At 47.3% G+C, this 23,854-nt stretch overlaps 1 protein-coding gene across 2 annotated transcripts in view; it reads right to left on the bottom strand.

Annotated features, from left to right (window-relative positions):
* Nucleotides 1-23,854, bottom strand: part of Cacna2d3 (calcium voltage-gated channel auxiliary subunit alpha2delta 3) — a 798,817-nt gene that overhangs the window by 763,578 nt on the left and 11,385 nt on the right. The gene's annotated exons all lie outside the window — the stretch shown is intronic.

Raw genomic sequence — 23,854 nt, 5'->3', positions numbered from 1 at the left:
ATGGGGATTCTGAAAAGGGTCAGGTTATATGGCACCTAAAAATATGGCAACTACGACACAGTGTGTCTAACCCACGACACACAGCAAACTGCTTCCCAGTGGTCACACATGTCCCCTTCACCCGTATTCTACTAGACAGAGGAAGCCATGTGGCCACTTCAACAAGAGAAGGCTGATGTGTCAGTGGACCCAGAGATAAGACAAATGGGGTATCTACAAACAGCACTATCGGTGCACCCATAAGCGCGAAAGGAAGTGTCTGACAGGAGTGCCAAGCCACATGGGAACGAGAAGCAGTTGCTGGGCAAAACCCATGAAAACCATCTCCTTAAGGAAACGCTGCCTGACTCTACTAACGTGGACAATACGGGAACAGGTATGGGCTGAGGTAACTTGGGAGGCTAGTCACGGATAAAAAAAAGTCAACTCTGGAGACCCTGTGCCTGTGGGGTGGTGGGACACATCTACTTCTAAGAGCCCCGTCAGCATTTAGAATATTCATGGTATGGAGAAATGAGTTTTTAATAAAAAGGGAAATCTGTTTATTCTGAGAAGAGTGTGTGTTACTGTGGCTGGGGGCCAGGGTGGAAGCAGACAGCACCCCCCCACACACACACACATACCCTGCAGGCCACTCCGACGCTCCTGGTGGGCTCCTCCATCCACCTATTTTCTGACAAGTGTGGGACTCTTGTATATTGTTCAGAGAGAATCAATAGTGGAAACATTTCTGAGTCAGTCTGGGACGTTTCTACAGAAGGCATCTGAAATGAAATAGCTCACAAAAGGCAGAAAATTAACAGGTATGGGGATCTGGCTGCACCCAGGGTGACTTCATTGCTGCTGCTGTAAAACGCACCCCTACAGAGTCCAGATAAAGGGCCCCCAAAACATAGAACCAAGGGGTTCCTAAAACCACCACGGCATCTGCCAGAGAATCACAGAGGAGCAGAGGCCAGATATTACTGGCAACATGGAGGAGAGCAATCTTCAATGTTTCTAGCACCAGGAAGCGCTGTGCCTCCCACCCCGGGTGGCAATTTCCTTCTGAAATAGTGAGGCTCCTTTTAAAATTGTATGTTGCTTCTTCCCCTCCCTAAGAACTCCTGAACGCGATGATTACAAGAGAGCTGCTCGCTGAAAAGAAGCCCTGCACTGCCAGTTTCTCCCCCCACCTTCCATTGTGTGCCTACCAAAGTCACACCTTTGTTTGGGATGTCAGCCTCACTTGAAGACAGGGGCTAGGGACAGATGTTGGCTCGCAAAGTCATAGATTGTTGTGATAGATTGTTGTGAATGCTATGGAGGAAACTGTTTTCTCTTCTCTCTGAGCTCACAGGTTGATGTTCCATCCCCAGATACAATAGTATGACCAAGGTTAGCAAGAACATTAGGTTTAATAGGGTCACAAGGATAGGCCCTCCTCCAATAGTACTGGTGGCTTTATAGAAGAGTAAGAGGCAACTATGACAGTCTATCTCTATCCTTTCCCCCCCATTTGTACACATACCGATTCTCTCTCTCTCTTCTCTCTCTCTCTCTCTCTCTCTCTCTCTCTCTCTCTCTCTCTCTCTCACACACACACACACACACACTCACACGGGCACAGAGTTGGGGCAGGTGAGAACACAGAACAAGGATGGCTTTCTCCAAACCACAGAGAATCAGAAACATCACAGGAACTGCCTGAACCTGGGCTTCTAGCTTCCACCACTTGAAGAATAAAATATTCTAATACTGCAGCCATCCTAGCTATGATATTTGAGGTGGCAGTTATTAACAGTGAGTGTCTGAGTCATGTGTTGCTAGTAGCTTAAGCAGTAATGATTATCTCATGTGGATTCTGTGGAGGAAGAGCTGGGGAAAGGCTCGGCCAAGCTGTTCTCATCCGTGGTCTCCTATGTACCTGTTCTCAGATCTCTGCTGGGGACTAACCAAGGTGGGAAGATCAGCTTCCAAAGAGGCTCCCTTGTGTGGCTAGCGAGTCAGTGCTAGCTGTTGTTCAGACCTTCAGCTCTCCTCCACATGTGCTCCTCACGTGGAAAGTGAATTCCCCACAGCGAAAGAGCCATGACACTAGATGAAAATCAAGTCTCAGAAGTCAAGCATACTCTCTTCTGCCAGGAAGGTCAGCTCTGATGCAGAGTGACAGACACCAGTATGAGAGGAAGCGATGGAGTTGGATAGTCTACACCGAGGGAGTCAAAGAGCCCAGTCATTTGGTACAGTGGATCTCTTACAGTCATCCAGGCCTTCTGAGGGATAGCCCTCAGCTAGAGACTAAGAGGCATCACTTCCCCAATCTTCTGCCCCTTGGGCAGGATAATCCCATGCTGTGTGTACTATACTGGCTCCCAGAGCTCCCCGGAAGACTACACTCTAGCTGGCCACAGTGGCCAAGGAGTTGGTGATGTGCCTTTGTCTTCCAGTCTTTGATTTACATCTCCACTTCCCCACAGTTTGAAAGATCGTCTTTGTCCTCAGATCACAACTCAGAATCTGCCCTTGGGAACCCAGTGAAGGTGATTCAGGGACTGCGTTTCCCGTATTCATGGCACTTTTTCCAGCCATAGCAACATAAACGCACAGATCAAACACTCTGCATCTCTCTAAGAGGATATAAGCTATTATCAGCATGTGCTTTCACAGAATTCCGTCTTTGGAAATCCCCCAGCTGGCAAGTCAAGACCACACCAAAAAAAAAAGTGAAGATTCTTTAACGAAAGCGAGAGTCTTTGTGTTCTAAAAGTAAGGTAAGGGCAAGTTTGGAAGTTCTGTCCCACAACTAAATGTGCTCAGACTGGAGATTTGCTCTAGGAAATCTCTCTGCTCTGGAATAAATAAATCTTTAGTGGCCTTGTAGTCACCGGTAGGGTGCTGAAACCCACTGGAGCAGAGTTTCCTAGAGGCTGGGAATGAGAGATGATGCTAACAGACTCCAACACCCAGTCATAGACTCAGACCTTTAGGCCTGGGTTACCTCTTTACAACTTGTTTCAATTCTTGGGAGAGAAAACAAAGACCTCCTATGTTGTATTTGGGGCTATCTTTGACCAAACAAATACCCACGGGTTCCCCTTTATTTCCCAACTTTAGCCCACACCATGTAAGCAGTTCTGGCCGGTGGGCACAGAAAGTACAGCAAGGCAATGGGGCCAGGATGAATCCTTACTCTCTTCCCTCCTGGAGCCACCAGGACTAGGAAATCACACCATTTTAAAACATGCTCCCTATATCTTGGAGCCTTGGGTTCAAATATGAGCCTACCATTTAATCTTGGGCTTATTATCTGACCTCCACAAGCCTTGGTTCTTGTCTGTAAGGTGGAGGTAGTGGACATCCCTAATAAGGCTACTGCGGACATAAAATGAATTGCTATGTCTAAATGTTTAAATTAATGCCCTTCATATGATAGATGTCTCATTTGCTTAGTAAACACTGAATTTGAATATAAGAAAATAATAATTAGACTGAAACATAGCATTCAAAAGCAGCTGGTCAGATTAAATGAATTCTATTCATCTACAGCACAGTATTAAAAAAGAACATACATGTGTAGGTATGTGTTCATATGTGTGCCTATGTGTGTACTAGTACAAATACTCATATTTTATACTTTTAAAGCCAAGACTGGGTCTAGAATTCAGGATTTGATTCCTTAGCCCCTAATTCAACACTGGCTGAATGTCCATGCAGCCCAAAGGGAGGCTTTAAAAGATTTTTACATTGCTTTGTACTTTATTGGGAGATGTGCACCAGTCAAGTCCCAGAAGAAAAGGTTAAGTGTGGTTCAGCAGAAGTTTTTCAGGCAGCACTGGCAAACTGACACTAGACAATAAAACTAATTCAGTGGGCTGGAACTTCTTTACAACAAAATAAAAAGAATTAAAATTCCTCAGTGCAGTGTATATATTGGGGCAAACGATAGCTGGGTTTGCTGGACAAATCGATTTCTTTCTGTGGGTCACTTTAAAAAGTTCCAGACATGGGCTCCATGCCCATCCCTTTAAGTTTTCTGTCTCCATTAGGGTATCCATTGCTTTGAAAAGACACCTTGACTATTGTAGCTCGTATAAAGGAAAACATTTAACTAAGGTGGCAGCTTACAGTTTCAGAGGTTTAGTCCATTATCAACATGGCGGGGAGCATGACAGCTATGATTACAGCAGCGTGCAGGCAGACATGGTGCTGGAGCTGAGAATCCTACGCCTTGATCCAAAGGCAGCAGGAAATGAACTGTTTTACTGTGCGTGGCTTGAGCATCTAAGAGCCCTTACAGCCCACTCCACCGTGAGTTTCCTCCACAAGACTACACCTACTTCAGCAAGTCCACACCTCCTAAAAGTGCCAGTCCCCTTGGGGGACATTTTCTTTCAAACCACCACTGCCTCTCTTCATTGACTATTGTTTCCTCGGCACCTGCCCTTCTAGGAGACTGTACCCCCCAAATGAATCCACTGGGGCAATGCTTGCTTTGTTTACCATTTGGAAGCAGCAGCAGCATGGGCATAGTCCCCACAAACAATGGACACCCACTAAATACCGATCAGTTAAATAACTGAATTATCAAACCATAACCCAGAGGCCATCCACTTCCCAAATAACATGTTGGATTACAGAATAAACATGCACACATTTCTCCTTTCTCTGTCTTCAATTATAGAACTCATTCAAGCCCTGGATGTTGACCCGCTCTTTTGGTCAGAGCTTCCTAATAACATCTTACACAGCTCCTCAAGAAGGACCAGCATCCTCTGCATACAGATGTGGACACTCAGGCCCATGGTCATGTATTTGCCAGTACCTCTGTGATCTGATAGCGCCTGCCCTGTCAAGTCTATGGGTACTTCACACAAAAAGAACACATCTGCATTCTCCTCCAACCAGAAACTGTGGTCTGCGTGGACCTGCGACCCACGTACATGATACAGTGAACTCATGAAGCAAAAGACTAAGATACCGTCATTATAAGGTCCTATTCCTGCCTACATCACTAGTGTTACCTATCCAAGTGTCTTAATCGGGGTTGCTATTGCTGTGATGAAACACCACTACCAAAACAACTTGGAGAGGAAAGGGTTTACTTCACGCACAGATACACATAACAATTCATTATCAAAAGCAGTAAGGGCAGGAACTCAATAAGGGCTGGAACCAGGAGGCAGAAACTGATGCAGAGGCCATGAAGGCGTGATGCTTACTGGCTTGCTCTCCATGAGTAATTCATCCTGCTTTCTTATAGAACCCATGACCACCAGCCCAGGGATGGCCCCACCCAATATGGGCTGGGCTCTCCCCCATCAATCATTATTTACGAAAATGTCTTCCGCTGGATCTTATGGAGGCATTTTCTCAATTGAGGTTCCCTCCTCTCTGATGACTCTAGCTTGTGTCAAGTTGACATAAAACTAGCCAGTACACCAGGTCTAATTTAGACAAAGTTCCTTCCCAGGGAACAAAGTAATCAAGACATATATCCCTTTAAAACCTCAGAGAAGTGGCTAGCCATGGCAGGATGAGACCTCAAAATGTGACTGTCCTATTTTACCTTCTCCAGATGGAATAGCATCTTAAGAGACATGAACGCATGGGGATTCTCATCATTGAGAGAAGCCTGAGGACGTAGTCAAACATGTGTCACATCCTGAGGAACCCGAGGGAGGTGCAGATGAGCCATGCAGGGTCACAGTGTGGCACAGACACGTCTCTAATTCAACCACTCAGAGTTGCAGCGGAAACTCGAGAGAAGAAGGCAGCATGGAAACCTGGTCGCTAACAGCTACAGCTCAGAGAGGCTTGACCAGAGAACACACTAGCAGCCCCAAGAGGAAATTGTGCATAGTCCTCAGGGGAGGAAGGTTTCTTCCAAGACAGGGGTTAGGCACAGGCAGAAGATGAGCATCATAGGCTGCACAGCACCCTGGTTTCCCAGTGGTGGAAGGAGCAGGAATACGCCGTAGGCAGCAGAAGAACAAGCTTTCAGGTGTGAGAGGAAAGCAAATTCTCTCTGGCAGCCCATTGTCTAAGAACTGGCCCAAGAAAAAACTCCTTGTAACAGGGGCCACACTGCCCCTGGTGACCTCTTTCAATGCCATAGTACTGATGAAGCAAGAAGTCTATAATGTGGCCAAGAGAGCAAAGAAATAGCCAAGAGTCCAAAGGTACCTGAGACCAGAACATAAAATTTTTAAAGCATATATTAGTGTTCAGAAAGTATGATTACTTTCTCTTCTCCTTTCTCTCCCTCCTTCCACCACCCACAGTCCTCCTCATTTATGTACCCACCCATCTATCCATCTATTAGCCAAGACCCAGCCACTCTTCCACCCTAATCATCTGCTTATCCAGCACGCGCCTTCTCAGCTAGCCACGCATTCGTCCATCCATTCATTCACCCAACTATCCATCTATTGCCCTTCTGTTTGTCCATTCGGTAATCTATCCACCTACGTACCTATCCACCCATGTATCCATCCATGCACCTACAGCTCCATATCCACTTTAAGGGTCCTCTCCTTGTACAATACTTCCCAATTGACCTAACTGAATTATAATTATCACTTTCCTTATCCTTCTGTAGTGTTTTTGTTTGAATATATGACTTACGCTTACAAATAGCTTGTCTACCACATAATAGAATTAAACTGAACTAAAGACAGTGATTGAAATGATCATTATGTCACCTTTTATTGAGAACTTATTGTGCCCCTGGTTACTGGGCGAGCCCTCAGAAGGCTCTCAGCTTAGACGTCATGGGCACCCTGTGCTACAGCAGCAAGGCACAAAGGTGCCCAGGCCTGTCCAGCACCAGCCTGCATTCTCGGAAACAGGAGAGGGCTAAGGAAGGACGTTTGGGTTTTATGCACTCCTAATTTCCTCCTGTCCCCGGGATGAAATGATGCTTGTCTGCCTTTCACAATCATTATATTTCTCCTTCAGAATCGTCAAAGGATTTCCCTGAAGCTTATCCTGCTAACACATAAAACAGAAGCTGAAAGAGCGAAGCTGGAAAAATGACAAATCTGACCCCCAGGGGGTCAGCTCCTTCTTAACTCACCGGAGCTCTACGGGGTTCTCCTGACTGCTGTTTTTGGTTGTTCTTCCCAGACATGACTAGAAGCACGGCTTCCTTCGCTCCTTTGCTCATCTCTGAAGAAGGAAGCAGATACTCACACTTCCCCAGAGAAGGTTCAATCTGCTTCCATCCCTCGGTATTCACGTGTGTCTCCATCTGAGAGAGACGCACGGGCAGATTCCTTTGGGAGCACCTTCTTGGCTACTCTAAGATGAAATTCAGAACTGACTCCAGCTCCAGACACAGCCTATCCCTAAAACTGCAGTTCTGACCAACCCTGGAGCACCAATGGGTCTGCAGGATGTGCAAATGAAGCAAGTTGACCAGCTGTCCCCCTTCCTGGGGTCTTTGTTGGGATCCTGCTTGGGTCCCAAGTGCTGGGAGGTCTCCTCCAGCTGTCCTCTAGCCATGGCTTCCCTAAGGGAATTAGGAGGTCATGTAAGCCCAAGAGATGTGTCTCCTCCCCTCACACACCTTACACTTGTTCCTCTGATCCTCAAACTCCCTGCCATAACACTCTAAGTCTTCTTCCAGAACCTGGATGACCCTTCCTAGTGGCCTTCCAGAAAGTAGATGGCACTGTCATTGTGTATAGCCTCGTGGTCAAGACAGCCGAGAGATGGCTCATGATGGACACAACACAGAAATGCAAGTGGAGATACACATGTGTGTGCACAGGTTCCCTAGTTACACATGTGTACACAAGTTCCCTAGTTACACATGTGTGCACAAGTTCCCTTGCCAAGCCAGCCGGGAGGACAAAACAAAGAGGACCAAGTTGTTATTACAGAAATAAGGAGTCTGTCTCTGTTCCTTCAGATTCCCAGAATCATATGGGTGCCCATTTCCACTGTCCCATTGTGAAACCTTTCCCCAGGACTCCTGCCCCCACGGGCTCTCCCCGTTCTTTCCATGACCTACATTGGCTGTTCCTCCAGTTGTCTTCTTAAAAGACAAACTGGTCAGATCCTGTCCTCATCTCCACCCACCCTAGGGTGAAAGTTTCTCCTTTAGCGTGGCATCAGATCTTCCTGTGATCTGCCATCTCCTGTCCACCTCAGCCTCTCCATCTTCCCACCTTGCCCCTGTAAAATGCACAGAGTACCCCAGGCCTGGCAGCATCCTGCTTCTAACGAGCCATTTTGAGCTCCTGCCATATTCAGGGTTCTTCCCTTTGGTGGGGGGGGGGGTCTCATGCACTCCAAGATCTGAGATGATGTTGCCCAGTGAACACCTCCGGGCCATGATGGAAGCCAGCAAAGTCAGAGGTAATTTGATCGTGATGAGTTCTGAACACACGGGAAAAGACCTCATGGACTCTCAAGATCAAGCAAGACAGGACAAGCAAACACAGAGAGAGCATTCACCCTGATCCTGGGCTTAAACTTGGCAGGTTGGGTGTTTCCAAGACAAAACTCCCCAATCGGAAATGCTCCAAATTCTGAACCTTTGTAAACACAGGGATGATGATCGGAAAGTTCAGATTTAGATGTCTTTCATATTTCATATGCAAAAACTATGAAAATTTCCCAAAATCTGATACACTTTTGTTCCCAAGAATTTTGGATAAGGCAGACCCACTCCATACCAAAAAAAAAAAAAAAAAAAAAAAAAAACCTCACATGATAGTCCCCATTTTACAAAGGAGGAGAAAAGACCCAGAGAAATCCCATCACAGGTATGGCAGAGTCAGACACAGCAGGGCTATGACCTCATCTCCTAGAAGAAAGTGCGGCCAATAGGAGAAAAGAATGAAGAAGGGAATTGGCTCTATCCCTCCTTTCCAAGAGCTATATGGGAAATGCTCCAAACAAGGGCTCTTCTGATTTTTTCTTCTGCTAATTTCAGGCACACTGAACACTGACTTGAAGAGAATCAGAAGCGCTAATGAGAAAGCTCCCTCTTCGAAACCCTGCAATGCAGAGGAGAAAAGGCTCCATATAACCCTGAGCTTTGTCAGTTGCCTGGCTGGGAATGTGCACTCCAGCTCCAGGAGGGGCTGCAGCGTTCAGGCCGGCTCTGTCCAAAGCTGTGGTGGAGCAAAGCTAACGGCTCCTCTTTATGCTAACTTGGTGGCTTTAAACGCATGTATCACACACCTCTGACAACAGCCCATGCCAAGGATGGTAGTGATCTTCCCATTTTACAGATGGGGACACCAAAGCCCTGAAGAACAGAGCCACATGCCTGAGTGCCAAAGTCAGTAGAGTATGCGCTGGGAACTTAGAACTGAAGCCTCCCCAGCCCTTCCTCGGCTATTTGCTTTCTATCTCTTTGGGTACTTTTGCAGTAGCATGGGTTTAGCAGAAAAGGCTAATTAGAAGTCAAGGCCTGTAATTAGCATTATTCATGAATGGGAAATCTCCCTCTTCTCTGAACCTACAGTGCAGACAAAAAAGGGCTACATGTGACCCTAAGCTTTGATGGTGGCACTGCTTGGGATGTCCATGCCAGCTCCAGGAGGGGCCAGGACATCCAGCCTGGCTCTGTCCACAGCTGTGGTAGAGTAAACTGTGGGTTCCGTATCTGACTCTTGCTGCCACCCTGTGACGAACGGTGGCAATGGCAAGCAGGAAAACACTGGGTTAAAGCACAGGCTGGGAGAGGGGGGCCCTGACACTGGGACTCCCCCAGATGAATCTCTCGGCATCCCCTCCTGACTGTCTTTAAGCATGGGTAAATTCAGCAAGACCCTGTGGGTTGGACATGTTCCTGGTCCCCAGAGAAGCATATGTCAGTCACTGAGTATTGGTACCAAGGAAAGCAAGAGGGTGGCAACAGAAATGGGGCATCTTAAGGGGCCCAAGAACAACTGACCTTCTTTGGGAAGGCACTTAGGTTTGTATTCCCTCTTAATGGCGTGTCCCAAGGCTCCCAAATGGGCACTTGGATGATTATTTAGAAACCAACAGAGCCCTTGGTGATACCAGCTGCCCCACCGCTTCCAGAACCAACCACATCCCTTCTGGTCCGTTCTCTGAGGGGCTGAGCAATGTGCTTTTCTCCCCAGCAGAAGCACACACAGAGGATGCCCTCCTGCAGGTCACTTGACTCTAGTACTATGCTCTTTCCCAAACAGAGTCTGGGGTAGAGACGAATCTGCCTTCATTCCTTTTGGAGCCTGAAGGAAAAGCCCAGTACCTCCAACCACCACCCTATGGTCTTCTCCTTGGAAGAATTACATAAGACGCATATGAGTCCACGCTGTGCTGAGTAATTCTGGGCTCAGCCGTCCTATGCTGTTGTCATGAGTACGATGTCTCTCTCTTCAGGTTCAAGCTAATTAAATGCCTTCTCCCGCTGCCACCTCTTCTCCGGGGCTCACTGACAAGACTACAGGACTCAGACTGCACCCCAGGTGTAGGGCAGGCATAATGAAATCACACTTAGAAGGGGTAGTAAGGCTTGAATGATACAATCTAAGCTCTAGACTCAGCTCATAGGGGGGGACACAAGTCACAGTTACCCCAGGATGGTCAAAGGAGAGATGAGGCCAGGCTTCCTGGGGACCTGTAAGTTCTCTGCAGAGAAACTGGGGCTCAGTCTCCAGGGCGACTCCAAAGGGACTCCCTGAAAATAGACAGTGGGATCCTTAATTCCTCCTCAGCCGGAGAAAGGGGAAGTCTCCTTGCCAGGCTAAAAACTGCTTCCACTGAATGTTTCCCTCAATTAGAAGAGATTTACATAACAGAATAGTAGCAGGCCTGGAGGGAGAAATGAGGCCAAACTGAGCCTGCCAGTCTTGGGCATGAGTCACCTAGGGGTAACCAAGAGGTGAGGCTCAAGGATGGGTCCTGTTAGGCTCTCGCACGGTCAATTGCTTACTCTCTGGATCCCAGCTGCTTGACCCAGGGCCAGATATGAAAGCCATCCAAGTGCTAGGAATGATGGGACCTGCTCCACTCAGCTTGCAGGGAAGGCAAGGATACTGGGCATATCTGAGGTTTCTGAGGGCTGCCACCACAGCAATGGTCACGTGAGACCTTAGAAGACAGGGGACCTATAGAGTCTGGAGGTCTTGGTCCCCACACACAGCTTACAAAGAGCCCTCCTTACATTTCCACATCTCTTCGACCTCCATTCCAGGCAGAGGCAAACAGCATCTCATGACTCGGTTTCTGTTGCTTGCCTAGGGACAGACTCCCACATTCCACGGTCATTGCCACGGGGTCCCTGGATGCATGAAGGGTACCAGGATGTTGCTGTCACTCATGAAAGGGACTCTGGTCCCTTAAGCTCCTGAATCAGAACACAGGATGGAAATGAATACAAAAGACCACATTCTCCAGTGGCCTTGACCTTCTCAAAGAGAGAGGAGAGGGAGGAAGGATGGAGGGAGGAATGCGGTCATAGAAGCTGCAGTCTTGCCTCTGGTCTTATGTGGACAGCGAGCTAACTACTCACCTACAGTTCTCACGGCGGTGGGAACGGTGGAGGAATCAGTCCAGGGAGGCTTAGCTTCATCCATCATCTCTGGAGGCGCCAGGCTGGGCTTTGCCCCAGGCCTCAAGCTCAAGAACTAGAGGCCAAGGTCACCTTAGTACCGTGGAGGACACAAGCCAATAAAAAGCAAACCAACAAATTCATAACTTATTTATATTCGGGACCAGTACTGTCAAAGAAGTCGCAGGGGGAGAAGTAGCACTGGGTGTATTCTAAGGCTGGCTCCCCGTCCAGCAAGAGCAGGCATCCAGACTGCAGGGCTGTGGGCTGGCTGGGAAGGCTATCCCATCCCTACCAAAGATCAAGAAAATGTGTCAATTTAAATAGTAATAATAGAAACTCCAGAAATATAAAAAAATAGAGATTTTTAAAAGTGGGAACAAGCTAGTGGGATTAGACCAAGCTGAAGAGAAATGAAAAGCCCTAACCTCCACCTACAGGGAAAGCTGAGAAACTCTTCCACAGTACAAAGCTGGGGTCTTCCCATCCACGGCAGCCTGCCAGCATTTCACCGTGATCACCTCGACACTCACTCAATGCTGTGCCTTGCCCTGGTCATGAAGAATATAGATGGGCAAAGTAAGATTCTATTTAGAGAAGCCTCAACTTGGAGCCCAAGCCCCACGCCTTGATCCCTCAGGGAAATGTGGACGTACAAGGCAAAGACAGGCTTTGCTGCTTGCGACTAACTCAGCACTGGCAGAGAGCTAGGAGTCGCTCCACTTCTTTCTTAAATGTTTCCATAGTATTACATGGCCAGAGGACAGTCCCTTAAAGGAAACAAGCAATCCTTCACGGTATCCACCCCTCCTGTTTTCAAGTCACCATCAAGCAGCTTGCAGTTTGAGAGCTACTAGGTCCCAAAAGTCCAAGAGCAGGCCGTCAGGGTGCTTCCAAGAGCTAAGGCAGCAGCTCGAGCTTACATCGGTAAAGATCTGCATTTCCTCCGGAGTCTAGGCATCATGGCATAATTACCTTGTTTTAATTAGCTGTTGTTAATTCCTGTTATTACTGTTACCCTTAATTTATTTGACTGCTGCAGTGAGGGCACTGGGGAGCTGAAGCAGGCGGCTTGCTCGCTCCTAGCAAACTATTACATCATCGTTTATCTTTTTAAAGCAAATCTCAAAAAAACAGTACAAGCCCGGTATAAAAATCTCTTACTATGAGGATCTTACAAGCGGATAAGAAGGATGTGCTAAGATCTTTTTTCTGAAACAGATAAAAAGGTAGCTAAAACTGATACGACCCATTTGTAGAATTTTTAAAGCATAATTTGGATGAATAGCAGTGTCTCAAAATCATCCAAATCCCTATCGCCCTACTGTCTGAAGGCTGGGAATAAACAGTGAAAATAATTCACTAGCACTTGCCATTACTGAGCCTTTGCCGTTTAATTCTACCCTAAACATGATATCTATGACTTCGTTTAATACTAACAACAGTGCCAATAAGTGGATTTTATTTTTCCCTTATCAAAGTAAACTACGGCAAAGTTGAACAGCCTGCTTAAGTCCACACAGTCTGTGAGCAGACAAGCGAGGGCTTGGACCTAGATGGTTCTAGGACCTGTCTCTAAGCGCCATGTTGGCTATCTTTGTTTTCAGGCACAGCGCTGTTCTGAAGGCAGAGTGACTGCACACTGGGTATTTTCAATGCTGTCTGTCCAGCTCTTGGTGAATGTCCAATGAACAGCAGTACGTTGTTGTCAGGAGAGCCATCGCCGCCATCTTCATCGTCACCATCAAGTCTCGAGCTAGGGAGCCACAAGGAAGAGGAGAACAAGCAAAGGCCTCAAAGTGTCTGTGGAGATCAGAGAATCACCCGCTACATGTCACCCGTGTGCCACCCCCAGTGAACTAAATGCCAGGTCAACTATAATGGCCTGAGTAAGGATGAAAGGCACAGAGGATGAGACAGATGGAGAATGGCGGAAGCAACTGCGAATCCAGCACAGCAGCGCCCTTGCAGAGTGGGAACTCAGATACCAAACTCAAGAGCTGTGCTGAGGATGCAGAAGTCAGCAGGCTGACAGGGACCAGGGCAAGAGATTGAGACTGTAGGGAGAAGAGAAGTCGAAGGAGAAACTGTTCAGGGTGAGTCCCTGGGGCTCAAAGGCAGCTGACACATGGGCCAAGTATGTCTCTGAAGGCAAGGCTGGACCATCACGGGCGAGGAAGCATCACAAACGGTACATGGCCTCCTGGCCCACCTCTCTCCCATGTTACTTCCTACTTTCCCCTCCAGTCTCCAGGAAATGCCATCTTGTTGGGAAAGCCTCCTTTGACTCCAGACCAGAGCAGGGCCTTCGCATCCTCTTCTGCATCACAGAGGCACCTGCACGCACTAGTCTAACCATTTGAGAAACTCCTGATTCCGGCACTAGGCTGTAAGAGCCACGAGGGTGAGCGAGCTCAGTCTTCCACTGTTTGTCCTTACAAGGCATGATTCGGGAGACAGAGAATGTAAAAAAGAAAGAAAGAAAAAGAAGAAAACTGCTTGTGGAATGATGGCTGGACCATCAAGTGAAGACTGTTTTCCCGTGCTCTGTCCAAGGACCAACCATGATCCAAGGCAACAAAGTCCGCGCGCCCCCCCCCCACCCCCGGAGGTGCCCTCCACCTTCTACCTATAAATGAAATGGAGAAAGAATGTGTTATTGGTGTATTTTGACATCCTGAACTAAAAGCTGTTTCATAAGAAGGAACGTACTAACAGCCATCAGCTCTCAGATTGATACTGCACTGTTTGAGGGTTGGGCCCAAGGATGTTCTACAGTGCACAGGGCATGCTTCTCTTCATACTCCAACCCTGCCCCTTCCCCTTTGGCCAGCCAATGGGGTCTGAGAACGAGGACAGACAGTGCAGGGCCACGAGCCACAGCAACGAGGATGCAGTAGTCTCACAGGGATAGCTAAGGCAGCTGAACTCACCACTGTATACAGAGAGCACACGCGTGGAAATGGTTTCCCCACCGGCCATCACAGAAAAAAAAACTCATATGGAGCTTTGGTAGTTATGGATTACATCAGCTTCACAGAGTCGTATCACAAATATGGGAGCCTTTCCCCAAAGAAAGAGTGGTTACCGGCTAGGCGGTGGTGGTGCGTGCTTTTATTCCTAGCACTCAGGAGGCAGAGGCAGGCAGATCACTGTGAGTTCTACAAGAGCTAGTTCCAGGACAGGCTCCAAAGCTACAGAGCAACCCTGTCTCAAAAGAAAAAAACAAAAAAAGGAGTGGTTACCAGCATAACATTTAACCCAAGGAAAAGAAGCGATCAAATTAGTTTCTAAACAACCGTGAAGTTGTAACTAATATGACACATCTTCTTTTGGTGCACACACACACACACCCCATACACACACCCTACACACACACACACACACACACACCCCATACACATACCCTACACATACACACACCACACATACACACCACATACACACACACCCCCATACACATACCCTACACATACACACACCACACACACACACCACATACACACCCCACATACACATGCACGCACACACACACACCACACACACACTACACACACACACACACGAATTCACCTGTGCAACACTATGAACGGAGGACACTTCTCTTAGATGTTCAGCTAATGAGCCCACACTAGCCAGCAGTCACAGTTGAGGACAGGGTGGACCCGGTGAGAACCTATCTTTCCCTTATGATCTTATTGATCTCAGCCTATAAAGTTCAGTTGTTCCCCACAAATATGTATGGACAGTGAATGCTGTCAAAGCCAAAACCTTTAGAGCAATAACCAAGCTAGACAAAGGTCCTGTCTGGCAACCAGACATTCTTGAGATAGTCTGGGGACGAAACAATGCAAGTGACCATGGACAGTAGGTATGTGACTGACTCAGAGAGAATAAAAGCTGGAATAACGGTCGCTGCTATTTGCTGAATTCCTGGGACTTCCAGACACTGAGCGAAATCTTGTCTTCGTGATCTAATTTACATTCACAACAGTGCAATGAGTTAGAGGTCATTTCAAGATGAGTTAAAAAGAGAGCTAAGCAATGATGCTGGATCACGTCCTGCCCACGGTACAGCCAGGATTTGAACCCATGACTAGCTTCTAGTCTCAGGAAGCTGCTGCTTCTGCTCCATTGCTGGCGAAGGGCCCACTGAGACAGGGCTTCTAAGATGCAGATCTCCCCTCTCCCAAGCCACATAGAGCACAGCTCTCTGTCCCCAGCTCTAGCTGGGCTGTGAATACAGCATACTTGTTGAATCTAGACTAGTTTTTTTTTTTTTAATTTGGCAGCTTAAAGCAATTAACGTCATTTAGTCAAGCATGTTATTAAGTCAACATTCAAGGAAGGGTGGATCGGGAGAAATGAATATACCAGGTTATATAAATACCAATTTACTCACTGTCTAAAATATCACAGAACTTCATCATATGTCAAATATTCCAGTCCCTTTATTCCTGCCTTTTACACTCAGAGATGATTCCATTCTCATACACAGAACGAGGCTGTGGTACAAGGATTCCTGGGGGAGGATGTTAGCAGAAATGGAGAACTCTTTACTAAAATTGAATAACACTTCTGCCTCCCTTCCTGCTGGGACTGCTCACTTGGCCATTCAGCTAAGTCCTCCCTGGTGAGTCTGCTACCAGACAACAAAGCTAGGCAGAGCCAGAGGCAACTCCACACCTTCTCCCCTGCTGATGCCAGGTGTGGAGGCGGGAGAGGCAAAAGATGTTGGCGGGAAGGGTGGATGCTTGGAGGAATGGGATAAAAGATGGCCCACTGGCCTCTCGATGACCACCAGACAGAAAGGTCTGACCTCCTGCCCTCTGGAGCCCGGAGCTCTCAGCAAGCTCTATCATGGGCAGACCCAAGGAAAAGCATCAAGGTGCCCAGGTGCTCAGGCTCAGAGCTGTTGACAAGGCTCTGACTCCCCGTACAGAGATTTCATCTAGCAGCACCAGGCCAAACAACTAAAAGGAGGAGAAAACAGTATCTGAGGGACAAGAAGAGATTCCCAGGAAAGGGTAGACGATGAAGTTAATCTTTGGACAAGCAAATTAAATGTGAACATAACTATCACATTTGCATCCGGGGTGCAGCTCTCCAAGAGGTCCCTTCCCTCCTAATTTCAAGATCTTGCCTTCTGACACGCAGCACAAGGATGGAACACACACAATTCAGGGGCTTCTTGTAAGGCTAACTGCAAGACTCCTGTCCACACCTAATCACCTGCCGGGAGGCACTACCATGTCCGGGCACACCGAGGAAACCAAGGCATGGCTCCTGACTTCAGAAAGACAACTGATACTGAAGATGAGCAAACAAGTAACTACCCCATAAGGAGAATAAGAAGCCCGAGTGTGGTGGATGCTCTGAGGAAGCCACAGGCAGGACGATACCAGGGCCAAATCACTGTGTAGATCACATAAGCTCAAAGCAACATTCTACAATTCCTAAGACCACTGCCCAGTCTGAGCTTCCCAAAGTCTACTCTTCCTTTCTTCCTCCCATCTTCTAATAACTCTTCCCCATTGTTTCCGGTCATTGGAAATGATTTGGAAACATTCTAGTCTCCATATTGCCCCTGACTGGGCCTACCACATTACAGAGCTTGGAACCCACTAAGGTGACTAACAGCAATGAGGGAAAGCAAATGGCTAAAAATATAGGTTCTTCTCCACTTCTGATAGGGTGGTACCCAAGAGACATGCTGTAAGTTGAAAGTATTTAGTATACCTAATACTATGTTAACAACTCATTGACACAGTCCACTCCAGAGCAAGGCATCCCAGTGACATAAAACAGGTATACAAATCAGTCACTGGGAACAAATCAGAAGGAAATTTACTTTTAAAACAATTATTTGCTATAAATACAACTTTACCATTTACTTAAGTTAGACATGCTTATTTATTTTTACATAAAAATTAAATCTTGGTTGAATATCTGAAAACACAAGACACACAGCATCTTGCTCATTTCCCAGCTCTGATCGATAGTTTCATTTTATAATTATGAATACTGAGAACTCTACATCACACAACTGTACAATTTAAAATTATAAACGTGTGTTTACAACCATTTTAGAAATTTTTCACTAATCCTAAACCAAAGTCATAGAATTATTTGTTTCTTTTATGAAACTCATCCACAACTCAAACAGCTTATTTTTTAAGTCAAACACTCTAACACAAAATAATTCGAAGTTGCCGGGCAGTGGTGGCGCATGCCTTTAATCCCAGCACTCAGGAGGCAGAGGCAGGCGGATCTCTGGGAGGTCGAGACCAGCCTGGTCTACAAGAGCTAGTTCCAGGACAGGCACCAAAGCTACAGAGAAACTCTGTCTCGAAAAACCAAAAAAAAAAAAAAATTGAAGTTCAAGGAAGCAGAAATACTATTCTGATACTTACATATCAGAATAGTAAGGTTATTATCAGGGGGTCATGATCAGAAAATAGTAAAGGTCTGGTTTTCCCTAATTAAACTGTTAGGTTTCTGTAGGAACAGAAAACTTGGTGTGTGCACTAAAAACACGGCAGTGGTGACACGGAACAACCCCAGACTGAGCCAAGGTGTTTCACACAGCATTCACTGGGACCATCAGTGTGGATGTACACACCAAAATGTACACTGTGTGTCAGGAACCAAGGATGAAACAAAACCACACATGCAGCCCAAGAGAGGACCATCAGAATCAACTCGCATTGACTAAGTGTTGACTTTGAATGTATTCTTGGTCACAAACCTTTTGCTGTTGCCAAATTTTCCCAGACTCCATATTCAGTTACACCCCCTCATGTGAGGTTGCAGCCCAGAGCTTAAGAAGCTGTCCCTGGGTCCAGTGTAGTGTAGACAAGTCTGTCTGAGAGCGTTGGGAGTGCCATACTGCACATAAGAAGAGAACTAAAACTTCAGTGCCGCTTCTGCTGAATAGGAAACACCATCATAAGACTGAAAAGTTAGGAGGAGGCCTCAGCATTCACACAGTCCTGCAGCAATAAGCGTCATCGTTGGCCAGCTTGACCACTCTGTCAACATCACAGGATCACCCGGAACTCACGTCCCTCTACACAGTTATGAGAGGGCTAACTCACGGAACTATCAGGACGATAAACAGGTGCAAACACTGTGACTGTCTGCTTAGCCATCACTGTTGCTGCCATTGTTGAACAATGCTCAGCTTTGGTCCTAGAATTGCACTGAACTCGCCTGCTGATCTCGCCTATCCTTTACACGTGCTCTAAGTGCTATCTATAAATGGTTCGTATACACTGAATCAATTTATTGGGCACCATTGACCTTTCGAGGTGGTCAGGGCAGAATAGGGGTAAAGCTGTGGAACACATCAGAACAGAACCAAGTTGAGTAGAATAAAACAGAACAGAACACAAAACACGATGCTAGGCTCCTCAGTCACGGTTGTGAGTATTGACAATCACAGCACCCAGAAGGCTGTGGACTGAGATTTCAGGGCAAGTTTCGGCCTATAGAGGGAGGTCCTATCTCAATAATAATAATAACAATAACAGTGACGATAGCAAACTATATTCCAGAGACTAAGACTAGATGACAGTTGGCGAATGAGTTTCACTTCTAAGGCTGTGTGAGGAGCAAGGTGCTGTGCCTTACTTCCTGGGCACATGGCTGATTTTAAGAGCTTAAAAGGCACTGCCTTGGGGAACTGCAGTTCTGTACCCATCAGGCCCCCGAGGGAGCAATCCTTGCACAAGGATGAGGAGAGACCTTTTATTGAAAGCAGATGGCACCTTTCCTGCCGATGCTCACCAAACAATTTTCTGTTAAAGGGCTGGAAACCACAGGTCCCTGTAACCTATTTGGGAAGCAGAAATGCCATCAGCGATAGGTCAACAAATTTCTCTCCATCCCACAAATTGGAGAGTGGCTACTTCAACCGCACTCGGTGATTTCGAAATAAACCGCTTCAACAATCAGCGGTTCACCTGGCTGCCTTCAGACTCAGGAGATGAAATGGCTTGTTTCAAAGTCTACATTTCTACTGCAGAGGAATGCCTCTATTTGTGCCATCCATTCTGAGAAAGGACAAATCCCCGTGCCAGCCTGGAGTTCCTCCCACTCTGGAATAGAGTGGCCATAGCCTCTAGCCCAGCGCAGACTCCACACACAGAGATAAGTCAGCAATCGAACGTGGCACAGGCCAGAGAGAAGGGAAGGAGTTCTCTTAGGGGAAGCCAGAGCCTTCCTGGCATCAAATGCACACCGCATTTCTCAAATCATGGTCCAAGGTCTACCAAATCCCTGAGGCAGTGCTGTGTGCAGATTCCTGGGTCCTGACTGTGTTTACTGTGTCAGAATATCTTAGTGTAAGACCTTGAAACAATGCATTTTAACAAGATCCCACGTGACACACTGCATCCAACAACAACCAGATCCTGCGAGACGGGGCTGAGCAGCCAGACAGGGGCAGTAAAATCAGCAGTGGAGTGGGGGCATGGCACAGTCAGAGTCAGATGCATTTGGGAAATGCGAGCAGTGCACTGTCACCAAAGCATTCGGGGTGAGAACCTGAAAGGTGGCCCCAGCAGTAGAGGGATCCTGGCAGCCCACCCCAGCTCTGCAAGTCCCATTGGGTGCTCAGTGGATGTTTGAGGATGCAGGAAGGAAGAAACCATTTCCAGCTTTTCACCAAAAACAAATGTGTGTGTGTGAGCCTGTGAAGACAGGTACAGATCTGCCCAAATCATGGTGGTCTAGCCCATTGGACTTGGCTTGAAAGCAAGGAGAAGATGGAGGCCTTGGTTTTCAGGATGGGTTTTGCATGCTGAGTCAACATGTGGGAAAAATGCCATCTCCTTCCAACCTCACTTATTACTGAAAATTCTCCTGGTGACCCAGTGAGGCAAAACTGGCTGCTAGAGATTCACTAGGGAACAATCTTTCCAGGTGAAACTCTGGTATAAATAAGAAATGTGACTTAACTAAGAAGGGTGGTGATGGAGCACACTTTTAATCCCAGAACTCCCTAGGCAGAGGCAGGTGAATCCCTGCGAGTTCAAGGCCAGCCTGGTCTACAGAGTGAGTTCCAGGACAGCCAGAGTTACACAGAGAAGCCCTGTCTGACACACGTCACCACTCCAAAGTCTCCTCCCTTCCTTCTCAGTGAACAGGCAAGGCTCAGCTGGAAGGTAAAATATGAGCATCTGATCCTCCTGGCCACTGACCCGTGAGTGCTCAGAGACCAAGGTCTCCACAGAGAAGTCCCGTGTCTGAGAGAATCTGGATAGAAGAGCCCTCCCCAACGTCTCTGCACACAACACCCGGTCAGGTCTGATACCTGGGAAGTAGAAGCTGAATAGAAATTTGCTTTTAGAAAATCTGCCTCCCACCAAATTCAAATGCCTGTGTCTTTCGGGGCTAATGCTTGCAGTGCTTCAGACGGTCTGCCCTTAGTGAGGGTTCTCAAATGGGTTGGAAGCACAGACAATAATTGAATCTGCAGGACACACGTGCCAATAAAAATAGCCCAAGGTGGCTCCAGGGCTCTTCCTCCCAAGGTTCTCTCCTTGCATAAAGGCGCCTGGAAGCTGGGCTCTGTTTAGTCTGCATGTGTCGGGAGCTGCAGAGTGTACCTCCAGACATCCTGCAACACACAACTAAGAATCTAGCGTCATAATGTAAACAGCAGACAACACAGAGATTAAAGGGAACCCCTCCCTAAGAAGTCCAGGTCCTGTTCCGCACACAAGTTGAAGAAAGAAGGACCTCCAGAAAAATAAATAAATAAAAAGGCGAAGTTTGCTGCCCTGTGAAGGTGAAGGGGAGAGAAATTAAAATTCACATTTCTCCCTCATGTCACTGGGAATGTGGCATCCGAGCACTTTATGGAATTAGCTGCAGCGGCTTCCTAATTGCCTTTGCCGGAGTCGCCTCCCCCAGGTTGATGGTGGCGGCTGCTGCGGCCCCATCAGTCTCGCTTGGTGCTCCTCGTGCACCCGCCCGGCACTGCGGTGCTCCTGCTGCAGCTGCCAGACCCTGCACTGCAGAGGCGCTGGGACCCCTCAGCACGGCTGGATGCTTCCCAAAGAGACTCCTTGAGCTGCGGATACTGATGCAGATGGGCAGGGATGCTCCCCAGAGGCAAGGAGGGGTTCATGTGGCTGGGACAAGTGGAGATGGTGAACTCTGCTCTCTAGCCATCAGTGCCTGCTGGCACTCAGAGGGCTAGGGGTGAAGGACCTGCCCACAAAGCTTCAGAGCCAGAGACTGTCCCCAGATCGGTCCCCAAAATTTGTGACATCCAACAGCTTGATACTGGAGTTCAGAAACTGGGCATTGGGCAGTAAGCAGAGAAAGGGGCAGAGTCCTTCATTTTTTGCCTGTGGCCAGCAGCATTCAATGCATCATTAGCCTGCAAGGACAAGAAAGGGGCTGGGCAAGCTATTACTTCTTTTGTTTATCTGAACACTGGTGAATGCCATAGGAAAAATGCTGAGTCCCGCTCCAAAGGCCATTCTATGCCAGGTGCCAAAGGCAGACCCTTTCCAGGCCAGAAAGAACAAGGTTGTCCTGGAGGAATCAAATTCCTGCTCACTGCACCGTACCTACTGCTGCCACACAGCAGACAAGGGACTCCTGATATCACTCATCCCCAGGCCTGCCAGAGGCATGGAAGAATTTGCTAGACTCATCCCACACAAAATGAGACTGACCCTGGGGGTCAAAGGGCCATGGCCTTCAAGGTAGCTGTCAGTTGTGGGAAAAATAAAATAAACAAAGATTTCACCAAGAGAAAAGAAAAAAAAGAAACGAAAACAGGCACCAACACAACAAACATCCAGGAAATAGAGACAAATAATGAGACCAGAATAATAGTAACCTATTAACCAAGGATCAAAAACTGACTAGATACTTCCCAGGCACCCAGCTCTATGTGACCACTATTGTGTGACTCTGTATTTAAGCCTACCATGACTTCATTTCATAGAAAAGGAGCCTATGTCCTCAGTGCAAAACTAAGAAAGGTCGGGCTGGATTTCAAAGCCAGATCTGTCTGGCCCCAGAGCCCTGAGCCCACACTGGCTATTCTAGGCTACCATCCAACGTCCCCTTGGATAATACACAAAGGGGAAGTTCACCCAATCCAATGAGATTCTCAGACATCACACCTAATGAGGGGAGGGCTGACCCCTCGGAGGAAACCAAAAGACAAACGACATCTTTCTGCCACAGCAAAAGGAGGAACCACAGAAAAGTAGAGGCCTATGGATGGCGCGTGGGAAGAAGCTCCTTTCTGAGCCAAGTATATATAAAGACCGAAGCAAGGGACCAATGGCTGGCCCTAGGAAACACCCAGAGCCTCCTGTCACCCCACCCTACTCTAGTAGCTGGAGTTGAGACTCTGTCACATGATCTGTCTCTGTTTCCGCATCTTTAGCAGAGATATTAGACCTCAAGAGTAATTGTGTTTTAATAGACAAAATACAAGGCCCAAACTACAAATGACGTGTCAATCTTATCATTATCACTGCCTCCCAAGACTCCCTGGTGGGTATCAAAGACAAGCAGCTAGCAGAAGGTCTGCAAACAATGCCCCGACACCTGGACACCAACTGGCCTCTGCACAGCCCGTGTTTCCCAGTGTGTGCAATAGTGTGCCCCAGGAATTGTAATAACGGTGGAAACAGCACTACAACGGCCCACCGTTTGTGAACACTTCTTCAGAAATACTTATTTCTGAGCATCCTGTGTGCACCTTTGCACTTGGTCCCCCACCTAGACTCTACCCTAGAAGCTGGTACCTCTAAGACTATTTGCTAGATAGGAACAGAGGGGTTCCGCAGCTGACTAAAGGGTCCTGAATCTCTGAAGCACCTACCGTCTAGGCCTCAACCTGACTGGGTGACTGAGACTCTCAACTCTGCACAGAAATCTGTTCCCAAGACCAAGCCCTTCTCCTAAGAGGAGATTTGGAAGTCAATCCTCTGATTTCTTTCTAAGTCTCTCTATATTCCCTATCAGTCTTAAGGCATTTATTTCTAGAAAGAGAAAAGATGCAAAGCTTTGCTACTCAAGTAGAAAATCCAGCTATAGTTCCATAACTCTGAAATTCCTGTTCTGGGTAATGTTTACTCTCTGTAGTTTTCATAAGATCTGTGAGCTGTGGACAATCTGTGGAGAGGATCACATCTTCTTTCAGAGTGACGGGACTCTTGATAGCCGGCAAAACTTAAACATGGGAACAAAACTTCGGGTTTTTAAATTATCAGTATAACAGAAGGAAAGGAAAGGGAAGGGAAGGGAAGGGAAGGGAAGGGAAGGGAAGGGAAGGGAAGGGAAGGGAAGGGAAGGGAAGGG

Source organism: Alexandromys fortis, unplaced genomic scaffold (assembly GCF_014885135.2).
Source record: "Alexandromys fortis isolate MF-2015 unplaced genomic scaffold, M_Fortis_MF-2015_v1.1 scaffold_106, whole genome shotgun sequence".
In the NCBI taxonomy this organism is placed as follows: domain Eukaryota; kingdom Metazoa; phylum Chordata; class Mammalia; order Rodentia; family Cricetidae; genus Alexandromys; species Alexandromys fortis.
This window is presented reverse-complemented; position numbering and strand designations above follow the sequence as displayed.